The sequence below is a fragment of the Sabethes cyaneus genome, chromosome 1 (assembly GCF_943734655.1).
Source record: "Sabethes cyaneus chromosome 1, idSabCyanKW18_F2, whole genome shotgun sequence".
Lineage (NCBI taxonomy): Eukaryota > Metazoa > Arthropoda > Insecta > Diptera > Culicidae > Sabethes > Sabethes cyaneus.
In genome coordinates this window covers 243,406-265,409 of record NC_071353.1, presented here as the reverse complement: position 1 = coordinate 265,409, position 22,004 = coordinate 243,406, and positions in this window count along the sequence as shown.

Sequence of the window (22,004 nt, the reverse complement as noted above, 5' to 3'; positions counted from 1 at the left end):
ACCCACACACCAAATTTGGTTTCATTTACTTGATTAGTTTTCGAGATACGAGAAAATTTGTATTTCATTTGCATGGGAGCCCCCCAGATAACACAAAATCGTAATAGAAAGTTCACATTAAATCGTTTTCATGTCAATTTCACATTGGAGTTGTATAATAATTAGAGTATGTCAAATCGAAGTGAACAATAAGTTGTTTTGCAGTCGTGCGTGTCTTCATATACAATTCATGACTGTGAATTATAAAGCAGGATAGACAATTGCAATATTTGATTATATTTATATCATATATTCAGTAGTATTTAGTTGCGTGTTATAAAAACTGCGCAAAATAGAATTACAAATAGTTGTCAAAATTTTCGCACGTATATCGCCTCCACTTTGGTACATATATGTTCTTATATGGCGTGGAATATAACTTTTTCGTTCAGATATGATTTCGTATACCTCAGTTGCAATCGAGATATACAAACCAAATGGTTTACTGGGCCCCCTCCTCAAGGAGAGAGAGAGGTCATAATTAGCTATAAAAAATTTCTGCCTCCTAAAACCCCCACATGCCAAATTTGGTTCCATTTGCTTGATAAGTTCTAGAGTTATGAGGCAATTTGTATTTCATTTGTATGGGAGCCCACCTTTCTAAAGAGGGGAGGGGTCTCTAACTATAATAAGAACCTTCCCCTGCCCCAAAAACACCTGCATGCAAATTTTTGCGCCGATCGGCTCAGTAGTTTCCGAACCTGTAAGGATCATACGGACAGACAGACAGAAATTCCTTTTTATAGGTATAGATTTTTAAAATTATCTAGTCAAATGTGACACATTATACCCAAGTCTCCCCTATTTGATATACAATGGATTTTGGAAGTTTGTTAGGAATCAGTAGAAAGCATATTCTCGAACATTTCAGCGAATGTATTCTTTTAAAATTTCCTGGGGTCAATTATAAAAGCACTGTACAATACTACAAGATGCTCAGTCTATAATCACATTTCATTGAATGATTTATAGCAAAAACACCTGTAATATAACACCTTTATATCTATTTGGATGATAAAACAGAAATGCTTACCTTTTTATGAGATAGTTACTCAAGAAACTCGGAAAGTACTCTACTCAGTGGATGGCCATCAACTGAAGAAATGTATTGAACACGCTACCACTGAATTTAAATCACGAATCAATTATACTTTTAGATCAACATAGCAACACTCAAATCGAATCCATTGACGAAAGAGAAACAAAACTTTAATGCGGCAACGTTTGACAGTTCTGGAACAGTTTCGATCTTCGAAATATGTTGATATTTTTCTTTTCTGTTCAATTCTTATTAGAATGTAGCCAATCTGACGCTGCCATAAGCCTCTTGATCATAAAATTGTCAGTTTTAGTGCACTGTGTTCGTGGTAGTTTTATTTGTGTGATGGAATTTATATGTAAAATCATTCTGTTTCCATCAGTCAACTACTTGAGGTCAACACACCACTAACTCACTGGCAAATGTTTAATGCAAAAAGCTGCACTACAACTATTACATTTGGATGAATATTATATTATAGGGGAGTTAGGGATGAAGATTGGCTGTGACTTGCTTTGCTTGACAATTAAACTGTTTGTAACACCTAACACATTTCACCATTAAGGAATGATTTACAATGTGTTATTATAAATTTCATTGTTCCACAAAGCGAATTTTGATATTTGATTACGGTTATCTTAAGTTGAAAAGTTCTAACTATCTAGCGTATTAAAGTCGGTGAAACAAAATTATTTGAATGTGAACCTATTGAGAGGTAAAACGCACAATATGACCATAAAGTAAAGGTAGTTTAACACCGTCTAATTAATTTTTTTTAATAGTTTGGTCGCTGCTGTTACATCTTTAATCATTTATCATATAAAATCATATGATTCAGGCTGCTAAATGTATACAATTTCAGTTAATAAAAATTACTGTGACTGATGTACACCATATTATTTTTGTGATAGTCGCCATTTCTGTTGAAAATTCTACTACTACTGTCTCACCTGACGTACTGCGAATACACGTGTTATTTCAATAAAAGTTATATTTGCGTTATATTCGTTTATAGCGCATATGGAGCTAATATCGCTATCAACTGATTTTTTGTAATTAATTTTTTTGATGTTGCATGTAACTGGTAAAAAGTTGCAAAAATAACTATTTAGTTTTAAAACAAAATCATTGCGTGCTACTGGCACTTGAAATATAACGTTTAAGTACGTTATTTTCAGTGATCAACATTATTATTATTATTGTTGAGTTTTGGCACTTCTCGGCAAAAATGCAGTGAAGTAACGAACCATCGGTTGGTTGAGTGAAACATTTATATTCGAATCAAAACTATCGAATGTGTCGACGATATCGTAATTTCAATTTTTTTGCACGACGTAGCATTAGTGAATTGGGCAAAATGGACTATACCTGCATTTCGCACAGTAAAGAATGGATGGGATTTGATTCTTCTGTTTTGACAAAATTTGGAAGCTATTTGAGTTCGTTTCACGGGCGGCAAAAAAGTTTTTATACTGCTTAATTAGCTTTTAACATAATTATTGGGTAAAATAGGGCAAAATGGATCACTTCCCGAAGTCTGCGCAGGATGAAACCATCACCAATAGATTTCCTGATTTTTTACGTAAGAATAGGTATCTTGTAAGATTCCAAACCAGCGGCTTCTAATTCTTGGGATTACGAGCTCGTTTTTGCCCATTGTGAAATGTATGGAGTTTGGCAGTCACAACACCCACAAGGAAGTATACTGAGATAGTTCATAATCTGTCAGTTTGTTTTTCAATGAAGTAATTTTTCCCACCAGATTGAACCGTTCAAGAATGTGTGTGCATTTGTCTAAGATCTCGTTGAAATTACTTACAGATTTTTATGTATTATTCAACAAATGGATCGAATTTACATATTTCTAAATTAAACTAAAATAAGTAAAACGCTGGTTATACAATTACAGAGAGTATAGACTACAAAATCGACAAAGCATTAAGAAACCGGTAAATTTTGTATCAAAACGATTTATGTATGATGGCTCTCTCGGTTTTGACGCCTCTGTAGTCGATAATGTTTGTAGTTATACATATTTTAAAAGGACAATTTGCTTGCAAACGGATCAAGCAACAAGTGCGAATACATGCACAGACGCACACAAACACATAACACTCAGTTCAATGAACTAAGTCAAACAGCATAGGTGAATCAGTGTTTTAAGTTAAGTTCAATATTTATTACTGTGTACAATACAATACTTGCGACATTTTCTCTATTCTTTTGATTTTGTTGAAGGTTGCATCCCTTGTTTACATATTTCTAGAAACAACACACCTATGCAGAAACACATTATAGTTTCTTAGTTCAAATATGAAAAATTATTGTATTTCTACAGATTGGAATTATAAGGATAAGATTCGCTGCAAAAGTATGAAAATAATATCCCAATAAATTCATATCATACAATTCTAAAAGTTAGATGTATTCTTCTGCTTTGAAAATCCATTCACCTGATCTGGGAGAGGGAAGGTTCAGTCTGTTGTCAAACCAGATGCTGCTGAACTTGTGCAATAATAAAATCGAAATAAGGAAAACGGCTTAACGAGCTCGATTGAAACCAACAACAGTGCAGACGGACGTTTACACCAAATAAAATATTATAATTTTTTTTTATCTCTTTATCCAAACATCACAAACAAGCAGAGCGCAATTCGCTTTTTAAAAAGTATTTGACTGTATTAGCTACGCAATTTCAATACTTGCTCGCATCCTAAAGCAACAGTATCGAGAACAACCAGTCAGAGCTACATTTAATATATTTCTTGATATTAACCAGAATAAAGTTTTTATCAAAGCGTATAAGATCGAGTCATGTTATCTCTTTTACTGCTATACTGTACGTATCTCAGACTGGATATCGCGTCGATTTCGAACGAAGGCCTATAGGTAGATTTGTCCAGCAAGAGGTTGTCCTCATCAGACGAGCCTCAATCCATTGACCTTTTTCCTCTGATCTCAGAAGTCTGGTCTGTTGTAAAAAGGGCATCGTCTTCTCTTTGGATGCAGCCAACGTTCCTAGCCGGCCAATGAACTCTTGGCAAAATCGTGTTCCTGGCCATTTCTTGCCATTTCAAAGGCAATAAACTGGGCGAGTTATGATCCTTGTATATTCCATTTTCAAATTTTGTTTTAAAGTTGAAGTTATTTGTTAAATAGCAGCGCATCAAAAATGATTTAATTTAACAGAAATTAATCCAAATCTGCATCATTTATGTATGTAGCATAGGCATCAATCGCAAAATATGTATATCAAATTACTGATTTATAATAATACATTACAAAGATAAAAGGCCAATTCCTAACAAATCTCCAAATGTCTGAAAAATAAATCGTTGGTTGTACAGTTATTCAAAAAAAATATTTGAAAATATTTATCCAAAAAACTTGATTTATTATATCAATTTTTTAGTCACGCTTGCCAGATTCATCGATACGATTTTTTTAAAAGAAATGTCGCTGATTGTAAATACGAAGCAATTTTCAAAAAATACTTTCCATAACAATGAAAATAGTAATTTCAAACTAAACCACCTGTCTGATTCATTCACATGAGATGCCAATATTGTCACTATATCCAAATTTTCTCGGAAAATAAAAATTGTGATCCCACATCACGTGATGTATTTTGGGAAAAATTTGTTCATTCCACATATCTTTTTCAACAAAAATCATTTGTGGTAGGGGACAAAGACAATTTATTGCAAACTTTTTCAGATGATAATCAACAACAAAATGCACATTAAATTCAAATTAAATTTACTACCTAGCACCAAACAGTAATAAGAGTTAATAATAATAATAAAAAAAATGTCAATTGAATTAGCAAACACGGCTATCACTATGTTTTCATAAAACATACCTATTGGGAACAATGATACAAACAGACGTGGGTAACACTGAGACAGTGCTTTAGCCAAGCAATTTTTATTAAATTTTGCTTGTCTTGAATTGCAAATCAATCCGGATGTATTCGTAAGTTAAAAGTCAGATGACCAGGATTGGTCCTCTAAATAAATTTAATTGGCGAGCAACTGAAGGACAACAAAGCAGCAGGAAAAGGTGGTATTAGAGGGAAACTGATCGAAATGGGCCCAGACAAGTCGACCAGCTGTTTACATCAATTGATTGTCAAGATTTGGGATACGGAACGACTACCGGAGACAGGGTTATTTGTCCTATCTACAAGAAAGGCGATAAACTGGATTGTAAGAACTACCGAGCGATCTCTATCCTGGACCACCTACAAAGTGCTTTCCCAAGTTATATTCCATCGACTGTCGCCAAAAGCCAATGTAATCGTGGGAAGTTATCAGACCGGCTTCATGGAGGTTCATTCTACAACCGACCAAATCTTTACCCTACGGCAGATGCTCCAACAGTACCGTAAATTTCGAATCGCCACGCTTCACCTGTTAATTGATTTCAAAGCGGCATATGATAGTGTAAACCAACAAGAGCTATGGAAAATCCTGGATGAAAAAGGCTTTTCGAGGAACCTTCCAGAGCTGTGTGAGAATTTCGGGTAGATTGCCAGACCCATTCCAATCACACAGAGGACTTCAACAAAGAGATGATCTTTCTTGCCTGCTATTCAGTATTGCGTTTGAAGGTGTTATAAGACGAATGGCGATCAACATACGTAGCACGAATTTTACAACAAGATTACACCTTAAATGAACCGGTTCGATCAATTATGAACGTTTTAACGATGTATCGCGCCTTTTTGCAATCTAGCCAATGAATTTAAAAATAGACTGTTAAGATTTGTGTTTAGGTAGTGAGAGATTTTTGTTTATAACTTAATACATTAAGACAATATGTCAGATAGAAAAAATGTAATAAAAACTGAAAAACGCTAATAATACCGGTTGCCCTCAACGGGTACGACACGTGGACACTACCTAGAAGTGGACCTACGAGCACTCGGATTTTTCAACCGGTGGATGCTTGCTAAGAACTAGTTTTGGCGACGTGCAAAAAAAAGGTGTGTGGTGGCGTGGCAAAAAATGAAGCACGAACTCGTGCGTTTCTACGGTTCTACGGCGAACTCAGTATTCAGAGAGATGGACAGATACGTTTGGCGGCACATGTTGCTAGAATACCGGACAACTATCCTGCAAAAATGATTTTTGCATCGAATCCGGAAGGAACAAGACGAAGAGCGGCATAGCACAGGAATTGCGTCATGCAGGCCTTGTCATAAGACGCAAGGCCAACTGAGTAAGTAAGTAAGTAAGTAAGTAAGTAAGTAAGTAAGTAAGTAAGTAAGTAAGTAAGTAAGTAAGTAAGTAAGTAAGTAAGTAAGTAAGTAAGTAAGTAAGTAAGTAAGTAAGTAAGTAAGTAAGTAAGTAAGTAAGTAAGTAAGTAAGTAAGTAAGTAAGTAAGTAAGTAAGTAAGTAAGTAAGTAAGTAAGTAAGTAAGTAAGTAAGTAAGTAAGTAAGTAAGTAAGTAAGTAAGTAAGTAAGTAAGTAAGTAAGTAAGTAAGTAAGTAAGTAAGTAAGTAAGTAAGTAAGTAAGTAAGTAAGTAAGTAAGTAAGTAAGTAAGTAAGTAAGTAAGTAAGTAAGTAAGTAAGTAAGTAAGTAAGTAAGTAAGTAAGTAAGTAAGTAAGTAAGTAAGTAAGTAAGTAAGTAAGTAAGTAAGTAAGTAAGTAAGTAAGTAAGTAAGTAAGTAAGTAAGTAAGTAAGTAAGTAAGTGGGTAAGTAAGTAAATAGGTACGTAAGTAATAAAATTTGAGAGCCAAGGGTAGAAATTTTTTTTTGGCAAATTTGAGTTCAAAGACCCCAAAACACATGAACATAGTTCGATTTGACAGGGGAATTTCCCGTTTTGATTCATTTGAAAAGGGGTATGAAATGAGGAAACCATCTGTGAAGGTACGCCCAACATAGCTCTGGCCATCCCAAGCTTCTACCTAACGTAGCCATACCTGGTAATATTATAATTCTCGGGTAATTTTTCAAATAGACTTATGTAACGATAAGATATTCTCTACGCGTCTCCTCTCTTCCGCTTCTTACGGTTACATAAATGCATAAAAAAGAAAATTTTCAATACAATTAGCTAACTAGAACCTCCGGCAACCGATTCATGTATAGCAGATTTATTAAAATGTCTTAGTATCGCCGGAAAAAGAGAGAGAGGAGACACGAAGAGAATCTCTCATTGTCATATAGGTCTATTTGAAAAATTACCCGAGAATTGTTGCAATTCAGTAGCTAAGCTAAGGGGTGCGACTCTGTGTTGCTCCGGCCGCCAAATATTATCATTCGGCGCCAGGTTTTGGAAGGGGTGGCAAATCAGGGGCCCCGAAATCAAGGTGTAACTCCGTTGGGCATTTTGCCCCTACTGTACCATGCAGGGATCTGATAGTAGAATCAATATAAATAGAATGCCAGTGTCGCTGCAGTGCTCGTGGTAAACATCACACATTTGAAAATTATGTATTTACATTGTATGCGCATATGTGTGGGTGATCGATTCGAAACGGGAATCTGATTGTCAAACTAAAAAGGCAACCCAATAAAAAATCTTTCTGCTTTTTCGTAAATCACGTAGGATAAATCACCCGATTTGGTCGTTTTAAGGTATTTCGTCGGCAGGAAAAATTCCTATGGGGCAATTTGATAATGTAGTTTCCGTATCCAAGACACGAACCAGCAACATGTTTGCCACCAAAATATCCATGAAACACCAGCGACGCTGGCATTCTATATATATTGATTATACTGATCTGAAACGGTCAACCTTTGTTGTCTCTACAATTTGGTTTGTATATCTTGGTTGCAACTGAGAGAAACGAAATCATATCCGTACGAAAAAGTTATATTTCACACCTCATACGTATCAAAGTGGAGACAATATGCCTGCGTGCAAAAATTTGGACAATCATTTGTAATTCTATCTTGCATTCTATACAACATTCTTGGAACACGCAACTTTATACTCCTTAATATATGATTAAGATAAAACTAAATCAAAGACAAACATACATAACACTCATTTTCCATTCTTCGCACCAATTAAATCGTCATTTCAAATTTGGGCTAGTTAGGAATGTCTTCGCTTTCGGAAGAAGGGGAATATCCCATAAAAATACTTACTAATTCAAGGGATATTCCTGTTGCTACTTGATATTTTGAATGTCGATTATAGATGATGCTAGTGTTCAAGCAATATGTGAGGTACGATAATTTTTGTTGATTTTTTTTTTCAAGAGTTATGTCTGTTTGTCTGTGACTAAATGTTATCATCTGCACTGCTTTTATAATTCACAGCCATAAGTTGTATACGACGACACGCATGACTACAAAGCAACTTATTGCACACTTCGCTTCGACATACTCTAATTGTTATGCAATTCCAATATAATTGACATATTTGACAATTGACTTGAACTTTCTGTTACGTACTTGTGTTATCTGGGTAACGTTTCACGAGAGCAACATAGAGATTTTGTCCCTTTTCCACCTCCTTCTTCCTGGCCTTCTTCTTTTTCACTGTTTCCCACTGATTATCGGGTGCTAACTGCATCTTATTGCCCTCAGTGGGTTCCTCCGTTTGCTTGCGACCCTCAGCGATCAAGCGCTTCTTCGGGCCCGTGAGGGCTTCCCTTTCCGCTTACGCTGGCGCTTCAACTCGTATCCATCGGCGGAGATCGCTGGATAGCACCTCTTGCGAACGGATTATCTAATCCGTCCGCGCTCACTGAAGTTACGTTTTTGTTATTTTGATTGTTCATATAGAATCCCACGAGTTGAGGGGAAAGAAGAGTCCGCCGCATCAGAGCCCCTCATGATGCGGTAAGGGCTGATTACTGTGGAGGGCGCTCTGGTACTCCCCAGACTCCGTTTGAGGCTGAGTATTTATAGGACCCCCCCCCCCCCTTCATCCCTCGGCACGGATCGCATGACACCTTGGATTAGGGGTTTTTCCATTCACGTTTTTATTTTTAGCCATGGATAACAGCTAATCAACCATCCTCCCTTAGGGGCTTTGGACCCTCTGCTCAGGTTCATCGAACATGCTTCTACCGAGATCCGTCATTTGCAGGCTCAGCTTTCGCATGAGTGCCCCCTTCTCTGTCTGCATACGACCCTAGTTTCCGCCGGTTGTCCGGTTTCCACTAAGGAACGTATCCCGGATGGAACCACGAGAGGTAGAGCTAGGGGTTGCTAAATAAGAGGCTGTGGAACTTCGTGGTAGTTCTGGAGCGCATTATTCAACCATTTACCATTTACCATATACACAACCTCCGTTATATAAATAGTTAAATACTTCGTTAGATAAATAGTTAGTGTTGCCAAAATAAATGTTTAACACAAACTTTTTCATGAAACTGTCACTATTGCATTAGCTCAGGAGCCGTATTTTCGCAATGGGTGTTTCCATTCGACGGATATTGAAAACCAGAACTTTACTGCTTGGTTTGAAAACTCCTTTTTTGATGCCCAGGTTATGCATATTGTCAATAAGTGCATGCCTTATCGCTGAGTTGACTATTCAAAACAAAATAGTTGTGCAGTCACAGAAAACCTCATCGTGAATGATGTCCATAGACACTTTGGTGTGATACTGCTAATTTAATGGGCTTTCGTTCATAGTAGACAGCAATGCCAATGCCCATCACATTATTTGGGGTAGCCCGGATATCAATCCGAAAGGCTCTACTTTAATGAAATATTTGAGTAGTACCCACGACTTAAATATACGAAGCTAGCTCATTAGAAACAAACATAAATTGTGCCATCATCACCAAATTCGTCGGGGTTACAATTGTAGTAGGTTTCAATTTGTTTTGCACGTGGTAAATATTTTTTCCATTCATAACGCTGAAAATTACTTTGGGTTGTTATGGACATAGTAGGAAAGTTTTCGATGGTAGAAACAATCGCTTTGAGATGAATGGGGTAAAACTGTTTGTTTATTTCATCGAATTTACCGACGTCACAAAAAAATAAATGGTCGTAGCAAGGCTTGTATATTTTAGTCGTGAGTAATACCAACCTTGATATACTCAAGAGTGTAAGATAACTTTTATTTTGGTTTTATGCTATTTTTGAAATCCCAAAAATCAATGACGCGTGTTTGAACCTTAAAACGACTAAACGGTCAGCATGATGAAGCTCTTGTCTCACGGAACTAAAGAAATGATCCAGGAGAGCCAGGAATATACGTCGTAGGAAAGGTGTCGAGTCTTTCAAGCAGGCCTGGAAACTCTATTCAAGGTTCTACGAGCTTCTGTACGGACGAATAGGCACAGGTGCTGTAGCAACGTTTCCAGTTTTGAAGCGTCGACTTAAGTCGACTTAATAAAAAGCTATCGCAATCGAAAGATTATCAGGTTCATAACATTCGAAATTCGGACGGCGAATACTGTACAAAATTGGCTTCACCAAAATTCAAATAATTAGTAGAGGTGGAAATTGGTTTACCAGTGGTGGGGTCCAAGCACAGATCGAAGAGCAAAGCTTTACTGAATAGCTCGAAAGCGAATGAATGACGATGCTTTTCTTTTTATATGATTATTTTCCAAAAAAAGAAGCTTTACCACGGCAGAATCTACCTCCTATCTGTAGACATTAATTTCAGAAATGATCATCGTTCAGTTTTCAGCCAAATAAATATGTGAATATATTGATAACAGTTTACTGAAATTGTGCAAAATTATTCGAAAACTCACATTGGTTTACAACTTATCCAAGCATTGCTCATAAGTTTGCAATAGGGCAAATTAACCATTAGTGGACCAGTTAGTACTTGACTAGTTTTATTCCACGAATTATTTTAAACTGGTAATGCTAAACACGCAACCGATGGCGCTTACAATACGAGTAACTTTCGATTAAGCCTAAAACAATATCAATTTATGTTGCAAATCTCTATATTTTACACATTTTTTAAAGCAGATTGGAGTGTCCGTTTTCCTTGGACCTTGTGGTTTACAATAGGATAGCGACCGGGTCCATTAGAGTAAGGAGGGGTTTTTACTTTTATGCGATTCAATAATTTATCGGTGCAGATTCCGAGTAAATTGACTACATTGGCATGGATGGGTGACTACTTTGACAGCTTGAATCTATCGTAATTTGTTTGTTGTTTACAAAGCATAGTTGCTGCATTATGGGTAAATGGTATTTTATGGCGGTTTTGATGTAATATTTCCTTATATGGCAAATACGATATAAACAGGAGGATATTACTTGTCGAAAATTTTTTTTTGTATGCCAGAAGGGCATTGGGTTAAAAGGCCACTGGCACTGGCACTGTATTACAGATACTAGAAATGGAAGATCTGCAGGATACTGTGTGTTCTACAGATGCTGGCCGAAGTAAACCAGTGTCTGGTGATACAAAACATAAACGTTTGGTAAAGTTTCAATTTGACGAAGGCTGCAGTACACCAACGGAAAATAAAAAAGGTGCAAATTGAGAATGTTTCTTCTTGAAACTCATTGCAGATTGAAGATATTATGGTTTTGTTAGTAACTGATGCGCCAGTTTCATAGATTTAAGCTTCGCACTTCTGCCCCGCGGTACTCGCACTTTTGCCCTGATGGTGGGGTAAAAGTGCGATTAGACACATGATCAGAAAAATGAAGAATTTATTTTGGATAACACTATTACCCCAGGTGTTTTATAGTTGAATGTGAAGATATTGAGTTATTGCATCAATATAAAATATATTTTACTATTGTGCTTCTTTATATCTCATGAAAATTGATGACAACAACGGGGCACTTATGCCCCACCCTACTCTATATGCATTCTAGTGTATTTTGCATGAAGAGGGTTGACTAATGGCGACATTTCGCATTGTTTACCATAAAATGAACCGGAACTTGCTGAAACCATCGATTTTAAGGCATTAATCATTAAATTCAGGTAAAATTTTATAAACTGAACTGTGTAGTATGTTTAGTACTTTCTGTTTCATGTCGTATATCCTTGGAAATAAGAAGCGCAAGCTAATAAATGCCGAAACTGTACTCGAGGTCCATTATAGATAAAGGGTCCACTATAGGTTAACTTACCCTATGTACTAACAGATAAATGTTTGTTTGTTTTTTTTGCGTGTATTAATTAATAATATATTGATGTACATAAAGTCCAGCATACAAAGCTTTGTAGTAATTGCGTCATGGTTTCAAAGTTCTTCTTGAATTTGTAACGTCCATGGTTTTGACAATCTTATTCCTTCAAATTTCCATTTGAGAGATTTTTTCGTCAGCTTATTGCTAACCTTCAGTTTCCTTTTCATGATAACCCAATATCTCTCAATTGGCATGAACTGGAAGCAATTGAGAGGATCTCTCGGTACGGGTTGCACCCCGTACACTTCATACCATTGCTGTAGTGATAGCTCGCAATATACGGCCAAAACATTGTGTGACCAGATGGATTGCCAAATTCTTTTCTAGGAGCATTTCTTCTTGTAAAGATCCAATTTCATCGTCTTGTCTGGGTTTTTTAGCCTGAATAGCAAATGCGTTGCCAGCCTATGAATTAGCGCTTGAATTTATCACCAAAAAACCCACATGTATTTTTTGCAGGGGTATCCCTCCTAGACCGTTTCCAAAAAAATTGTTTGCCCCGGTAAGGTAAATGATTTATTTTGGTCCATAGTGAACCGAAATAAAGTGCAGGTAATGCATGGGTCAAAATATACCGTTTATTCTATCTGTCCGAAATCCAAATTCCCATACGTGTCATGATCCATAAGAATTTAGCCGTCGAATTTGGTCAGCACTTGATCGCAACATTTCGAGCATGGATTATGGTCATACTGTTCTTTTTAAAGGACCGGTTTGGTTGTTGGTTGACGCGGTAGGACTTGAAAGCTTCCAGAAGCAAATTCTTCGTACAATTCAGCGGGCAGTACCAAACTTTTTCACCAAATCATTATCCACTAACCTGCTAGTTTGAGCAAAAGACAAAACGGAATTGGGCACTATTTACATTGAAAGTAAGATTTCGATTAATTTTGGGAAGCCAGGATGACGTAGCTGATGTGAACCTGTAAACACTTTGAAACATTTGTAAACATTTCGAAAACATACTATTTTCATTTAATCTCAGTCTAATCCAACTTTCGCATCGTGAAATAAAGATTATCTCGAAATGACAAAAAGCTACATAGATAGAATAGATAAAAAATTACATAAAAATAGTAAATTTGTAATTAATTAATTTGTTTGTAAATTAATTTGTTTTCGTTGCTATTTTATTAAGTCTTCACTTTTTGATTTTTACCATATTTATTAAAAGATAAAGCAATTAAGAGGAAATTACTTAATATATCGATCAATACAATTTTAGAATATAGTCCACTAATCTCTGCGTAACGTACGAACAACTTAAAAAAAACTCAAAAAATTAAGAGTTTTTTAAGCTTCTTAACTTCTTAGACTTTCATATATCAGTAAAGAATAGAATAGAATACAAACTTCATATTAGTTCTCATAGTATTTTAAGAACAGTTCTAAAATATACGACAAAAAAGCATTTATCGATATGATCTTCATTCATTGGTCGTAAGCACAGCAGCATATAATATAATAGAAATTATATTGGTATCGTTATAATATAAATGCTATATTTCTGAATGGTATGAAAATACCATTAACAATTTCTCAGAATTCAGTTCACTTTCTGGGTCACTTGCTCTCACTTAACCGTATTAGTTGTTCGTGTTTAGTGAAGACAGTACACATTTTATGTTTTCTCCAATCGGCTTTCTCTTACTTCATGGCGTAATGGCAACTCACTAACAAAAAATGTTATGTTTGCTTCTGGTTATTTCCTTCACACGGAACATCATAAGAGTCGGTTTCTAAAGCGAGAATGAGGCTTATGTCCCAGTTGAAAGACCCTGGAGATCACGACTCGTTGGCACCAGTGACCCAGTAAGCGATGGCATACCTGGAAGTGCAAAACAGAAAGAAGGTTATAGGCCTCCGCTTGGTGTTCCATTGCGATCCCGACAAACCTGTCTGTTATGAGCCCGCAGGCACGATGACATAGTAGTCCCTCTTGAAGCTGAAACCCGATGAAAATTAGTGAGAAATAAAAATGTAGATACACATGGATGTTTTTACTGCATTTACTCATTTATAGGTTGTTCACTTGTATTTTATCTATGAAACTGATATAAGATTTCGGCAGAAATAATTAACGAAGAAACATTTTTTAAATCTTTTTTATCGCCAAATTATGACTATGCAGAACACAATGACCTGGCTTTTCATTCAGTACTGAAGGAATTATAAATCCTTGAAATTTTTGATTCTTAAGAAATACTTGGTTTAGCTTACGACTGTAAGTACTGTAAAATGAAAATTATTTTTAAAATTTGAAGGCCTCCCCCTGCCTTCAAAATCGGCTTTAAATATCGGGGGGCAAAAAATTTGTTTAACTTGCATAAAAATTCTTTGTGTGAAATCAATTAACCGTGGGTTTTCTAGCCTAAAGAACTCGAAAATGAGCGCCAACACAAAAAGCAAAGCCATGGGTATAAACATCCTGTTGAGAGACACTTCTCTATCGACAGACTTCGCAGCCGGTTATTAAACTATCAGGACAATTACGGGACTAGTGCAACGATCCTACTGACTCTATATCAGTACCTCCCAGGCGAGATTCGAACATACGACAACTGGCTTGTTAGGCCAGCATCGTATCCCGATGGTAACTGGGCGGGAGTGCTAACCTTTCTAGCACGAAACAAAAGTGGTAGTTCAAACAATGTAGGGTAAATTAACCATTAGTTGACCAGTTAGTGCTTGAGTAGTTTTATTCCACGAATTATTTTAAACTGGTAACGCTAAACACGCAACCGATGGCACTTACAATACGAGTAACCTTCGATAAAGCCTAAAAAAATATCAATTTATGTTGCAAAACTCTATATTTTACACATGTTTTGAAACAGATTGGAATGTCGGTTTTCCTTTTATGGACCTTGTGGTTTACAATAAGATAGCGACCGGATCCATTATAGGAATTCTAGTGTATTTTGCATGAAGAGGGTCCACTAATGACGACATTCCGCATTGTTAACCATAAAATGGACCCTAGCTTGTTGAAACTATCGATTTTAAGGCATTAACTATTAAATTCAGCTAAAATTTCATAAACTGAACTGTGTGGTATGTCTAGAACTTTCTGCTTCATGTTTCAACGCCGAAACTGTACCCGAGATCCATTATAGGTACACTCATGTATTTTTTTACGACTTTACGTTTTTTTCGACTACTCAAGAACGGTGTAACTTAGGGACCATTTGCAAACTACGTGACGAATATCGGGCCTCTCTCAAATGTATTGGAAAATTAATGAATGGTCCCTATGTTACCCCGTTATTAATAATCGAAAAAACAAACTTGAGTGTACTTGAGTGTAAACGGTCCACTATAGGTAGTTAACCTATATTTTAGCTCCTAATCCCGGTCAAAAACTATAGCCACGTCTTGTCCCACTCTCTTTGGATACTTTCTTTGGGTCATTGCTTTCTTCTGCCGTCGTCTCCGTCGATTGTTTCGTAGTTTTCCGCATTAGTTATTTCCATGAACAGCTTCATGTCATCTGCGTATACTAGAACACGTATTGAATTAAGCAGAAAAGATATGTCATTTACATATAGGATGAAGAGAAGAGGGTTCCAGCTGGAGACCTTGTGATCATTTGTAATGCTGAATCAACAATGTGAGTTTTATTGTACTCTTATGGCGGTTTTCATGACCAATTTTGGTCTTAAATGCAAACACAAAAGTATAATAAAACCCAAATTTTTATTTGGGTGGTTTGGAAAAGACGTCTTGAGAGCGAACTACAACGCAAGTAACAATTTAACTTCTATTATCCTCTTATAATGGTATTTATGACTAATTTTGGTCAGCAAAACCATCATAAGAGTGTAATAAAACCTTCAATGTTACTTGGGAAGTGATTAGTAAAGGTATGCCAGTTTTGTTAGACGCTTTACCGAAATTAGTGTGAAGAGTTTCTACTTGGTTGCCATTGTCCATTGCATTTATAGTGAATGTTATAAATTCCAAAAGATTTGAAGTGATTGAGCGGTCTTTACACCGCCCAGCTAGCTTCGAGGTACGATGCTGGTCTAACAAGCCAGTCGTCGTATGTTCGAATCTCGGTTAGGCGGTGCTTGCTAGTTAGAGTCAGTAGGATTGTTGCACTGGCCCCGTAATTTTCCTGTACTCTAATAGCCGGCTGCGAAGTCTGTCGATAAAGAAGGGTAATGTCTAAAGACGGTATAAACCCATGGCTTTGCTTTTTTGAGCGGTCTTTATAAAAGCCATGCTGCTGAGTTTTATTATTTTATTTTATTATTGACAATTGATTCAAATAATTACGAAATACATGAGATAATGGCTATTCCACGATAAGTACGTATTTCAGCCTTGGTTCCAGCGGAGCAGTTGTAGCGGAGCAGTTAATTATTTTGCCAGGCTTTTCAATAATACAGGAACAATTTTGCCTGGTCCGTATGCTTTGGATGCGTCCAGGTTCTTTAGCGCAATGTAAATTTCATGTTCAGATATATGGTCTGTAGGTGTACTTTTTGAGGATTCAGGAAAATAGGAGAAATAATCGTGACCGCGGTCTGTTTCTACAAATGTAATGTATTCTTCAAAAAATTTGGCAAAGAGATTGCAATTTTCGGTATTATTTTGTCCTATTTGTTTGTCGATATGCAATGCATTGTAGATGGAAAGTTGTTGTTCTATAATATTGTTTTGGCATAATTAAAGAAATTCTTAGGGCAAGACTTTACTTCATTTTCGACTTTACGATTATATTCTTCAAGTGCATTTTTTATAACAACATTAAGCTGATCGCAAATTTCAAGATACTTCAGGAGATTGATGTTGCGATTTTCTTTTTGTAATTTTTTTTGCTTGGAACATGTTCTAATACTAGATTGTTAATTATTTCATAGAATTTTTCTACTTTGTTATTGACATTTCCTTCCTTATTTATTATAGAATGCCAACGTTTGACTTATTCGAAGTCAGTTTTATGGTATACCAGCACTCCTCCATACTCCCAGTCGCCGGGGTAAGAAGCATTCATGAGAATTGAGTATTCGATTGCTGTGTGAAATGCTTCATTCAGAGCAGCATACGATACCGTTGAACGCGAACAGCTATGGCAGATAATGCACGAGTACGGTTTTCCGGACAAACTGACGCGGCTGATCAAAGCTACTCTGGAACGAGTGATGTGCTACGTGCGCATTTCGGGGACACTCTCAAGCGCTTTCGAATCGCGCACAGGGTTACGGCAAGGGGATGGACTGTCCTGTATGTTATTCAATATCGCTTTTGAAGGTGTGATCCGGCGAGCGGGCATCGAAACGAAGGGAACGATCTTCAGTAAGAGTAGCCTTTGTAGACGACCTCGACATCACTACTAGAAATCGTGGAACGGCGGAGGTAATCTTCGCCAGACTAAAAACGGAGGCTAGCTAGGAGGATAGGGTTACAAATAAATACGTTGAAAACCAAATATATGGTAGGAAGAGGCTCCCGAGAAAATAACGTTTGCCTCCCACGTACAGTAACTATTGACCGCGATGAACTGGAAGTGGTTGATGAGTTCGTATATTTGGGATCTCTGGTCACCGCCGACATTAATACGAGTAAGGAGATCCAACGACGCATTCAAGCTGAAAATCGAGCCAACTTTTCCCTTCGCAAGACGTTTCGATCAAGGAGCATACGCCGCCGCACAAATCTGACGATGTACAAAACGCTAATCTGACCGGTAGTCCTCTACGGACTTGAGACAGTAACTTCACTTACGGAAGACATACATGCACTTGCAGTTTTTGAACGAAAGGTGTTGCGGACTATTTTTGGCGGAGTACAGACGGAAAGCGGAGAGTGGCGGAGGTGTATGAATCACGAGCTACAGGCACTGTTTGGGGAGATTCCCATCGTACACCTGGCGAAAGTTGGGAGACTACGGTGGGCCGGCCACGTCGCAAGGATGCCGGACGACTGTGTAGTAAAATCCGTTCTCTTCAAGAACCCCACCGGCACCAGGAATAGAGGAGCTCAACGTGCTAGATGGCTCGACCAGGTTGAAGCCGACTTGCGTGTGTCGAGACGCGCAACGAATTGGCAACGAGTAGCCCAGGACCGAGTACAATGGAGAGGAATTCTTGATACGGCAAGAGCCACCCAGGCTCTCGGCTGAATAAGTAAGTAAGTAAGTAAGTAAGTAAGTAAGTGAAGTGCTTCGTTTTACCATATAGTAGTTAATGAAACACACATTTACACAGAAGTCTTCAATGGTTGCTGAATAAAAGATTCAAATATGAGTATGTATTGTTTATTTTTAATGGGGTTTATTCGATATAACCCGAATTCTGAAATTGTGTCAATAAGATACCTAGTGCAATGTTTCTTTTTCGCCTTCGACTTTAAGTAGGAGAGATTCGTTTTCGCTGTCAATAATAAAGTCTGCATTACGTCGATAAGCTTGAAAACTACCATTGTAAAGATAGGTCAAAATTATTAAAGTTATACCACAGAGAACAGATTAACATGCTCGAAGGAAGTAATCGTTTTTTTTTTGTGTAAAATCTGTCGGTGGCACCCTCCAGGAATAGTTTGCCAAATGCATCAAAAAATATCCATGTACCTTTATCAATATTTCTTTGTGCTGGAGTTACATAGTAGCAATGGCAGCGACATCCAGATTTAGCCACTTACTGCTCGAGGGGTGCTCTATTGAAGGATTACTCGTAGGTTACATAAAAACCCGAATTAATCCACCTAGCGGCGTGACCTAGCCTTTCTACTGCCACAATAATCATTATTTCATTTCTCAGAAACATCTGAACAGAACAGAAAAATAATGTTAACACAAAAGATAATTTTTGCAGACTTGAATGAATATATATAGAAAATTAGAAATTAACCCTCTAACGGGTCTACAGGCGGCCTTAACTTTCGGGCTTCAGAGCCACATACGAAACTTGTTTTGAATTGATAAAAAACAAGAAAAACAAAAAGTTATTCATATCCTTTAATTCTACTACTGTGTTTTATTGATAAATACGTATTTCGGTCTCGACGTGTGACCTTCATCAGTATCTAACTAACTTAGACTGTTTTGTTTTGAATTGACAATATGAAATATGTGTTCATAGCAGATGTTTTGATATTTTGATATTAATACCATGCGTTCAAAAGTTAGCATCTTTGTAAAACAAGAATTCAGAAAAATTATTATTATACTTCACTTTTGAAGAAATAGGATATCTACAACAAAATGATTAATCTCAAAATTTTACTATTAGTTTGTTTGGCTTCAATTTTGCAACATATCTGAATTAGAAAAAATAACTGATTAGAGCATTAGATATGAAAAAGAGAAATTTCTTAGCTGGTGCTCCTTCAGATAATTATTTTTGCATAAAAATCAAAACTTGAGCCTCTTTTGAATGTACTTTCATGAAAAGATAGTCATTAGCCTGATCGCATCGTTTTTACAATGTTAGAGGGTTAGGAAAACAAGAAGAAGTCGAAAAATAGTGCAAAAGCTGCGCCATAAACATGCTTGAGAATGAGAAATGTGATCGACATTATTTCCAGCGCTTGTCATTTTGGATTTATTTATTAAAACATGATACATGACATAAGACATCTGTTCTTTAAAATGTCACTAACGAAAACAAATCTTACAAAATTACTACCGTGCACCGTATACTTCCTATTTTTCAAATAACATTTCTAATCTCTAATATCTAATGATTGAAAAGAGCATCTATTGATGCGCAAAATTTGTTTGAAATTTGTATAAATTTATTTGGAAAAATCAACTCACTAGTATTTTTAATCCTGTACACCACGTTATCTACATGCTTAAATTAACTGCTTTTTTTCGCTTTTTGCTTTTCTTGTACAATTGCGAATCCCACTATTTAATATCTATTTGCAACAAATACGTAGTTCGCCTAAGACGTGCAGGCTTCATCAGTGTCTTATTTCAAAGCGTATACGTATCTGTCGCGAATGAATATTAAATAGTGGAATTTAGTCGGTAAAAGTTTTTTTCTTTTCTTTAATTTCAGAGTTCGTATTCCACTAAGAGGCTTCAAAAACTTCAGACAATTGACATGTTTCTCACTTTTCTTGAATTTCAATGCAAATTAGAAAATTGCAAATTGTCATCACATACACACGTACATACATACATACATACATACATACATATATACATACATACATACATACATACATACATACATACATACATACATACACACATACATACATACATACATACATACATACATACATACATACATACATACATTGAATACAATCAACATTTGATTGATATGCTTTGATTTCACACGTTTTAACGGTTTAATATACGGTGTTAAAGTTTGAATAACTTTTGAATGAACCGTCCGATTTTAAATAACTCGGTTTCGTTTGATAGATCTCAGCAGTAATTTTCAAATAATAATAAAATGCGTGATGTTTTACATTGAATTGATGTTTATATGTTTCAAAAATATGTTTTAAATACTATTTTTTCACATTTCTTTATGTAACTTTCAAACTACAAGGCCAATCGTCATGAAATTTGGAAGTTAAGGGTTTGCAAGACTCCTCTTTCATATGCAATCAATTTTGTTCAAATCGGTTAAGGGACCTGTGAGATAATGAAGTCCCATATTTTTCGTATTTTTATACATAACTTTTGAACTAAAAGTCCGATCAAAATGAAATTCAATAGCAACCTATGGGACACCTAGACCTTTCATTTGACACTAAGAACATTAAAATCGGTCCAGCCATCTCCGAGAAAAGTGAGTGAGATTGAAAGCGTTACATACCCACACACACACATACACACGCACACACACACATACATACACACACACAGAAAATGCTCAGTTTTCGAAACTGAGTCGAATGGTATATGACATTCGGCCCGCAGGACCTTCTTTCCATTTCCGGTTTTCCAAGTGATTTCTATACCTTTATACTATATATTTATATAGTAGAAAGGCAAAACCTTTTACACACTTTTTGGCGATTACCTGGTAGTCTGTTCTCTGTGTTATACTCTATGACGTTGGTGGGCAGGTTCATCATGCGTGGAAAAAATGTTTAATTATTTTTGTGTTTTCAAAACGCAGAAAAACATATAAAATCATTACAAATATTTCTGTTTTTATTTTTTACATATAGCTAATAGAGCAGCTGTTTATTTAAGGCAAATAATTGAAATTCAGCCTCAACTGCTTTGCTTAAGGAGAAATAAGTCTTCATTGACCTTGTAAATTTCAAAAACATTTTAATACAGTGAATACGTATACAGAATACGGTGAATACATTTCTATAAACAGAGCTTCTGTTTTGGGTCCAAAAACTGCTTCCGAAATTGGGCTTTCCGACGTAAGGTTAATGACTGCTCATTTCCGCTTAATTGTTGGTATTGTTAGTATATGACTCAATATCTTGATTTTATAATGTCTCATTTTTCTACATTATTTTGACAAGATGCCAAAATCAAATATTCATTTGTTTTATTATGATTTTTATACAAAATTTTGCGTTAGTATGATGAACAAATATTAAACCTTTTCCTGAAACGTTTTCGTCAAACTGTAGCAAATAACAAACAGCATAAGGAAACCAACCAAACAAGTTGTAATCAAGAGTACAAGAAAAAGCGAATTGGTAATTCCACAGGAAACTTTTTTCAAGAGATATTATATAATATCAAAATAAACCGAGTCTGCTGACATTTGAATAAATTGAATTCCATGCAAGTCAATGAACTCCCCGGTTACAATTTTTCACTACATGCGATCCGCATACGATCTGCTGCTGAGGACCCCACTCTATGCCAATATGGCAAGTCGAAGCCACAAACCGG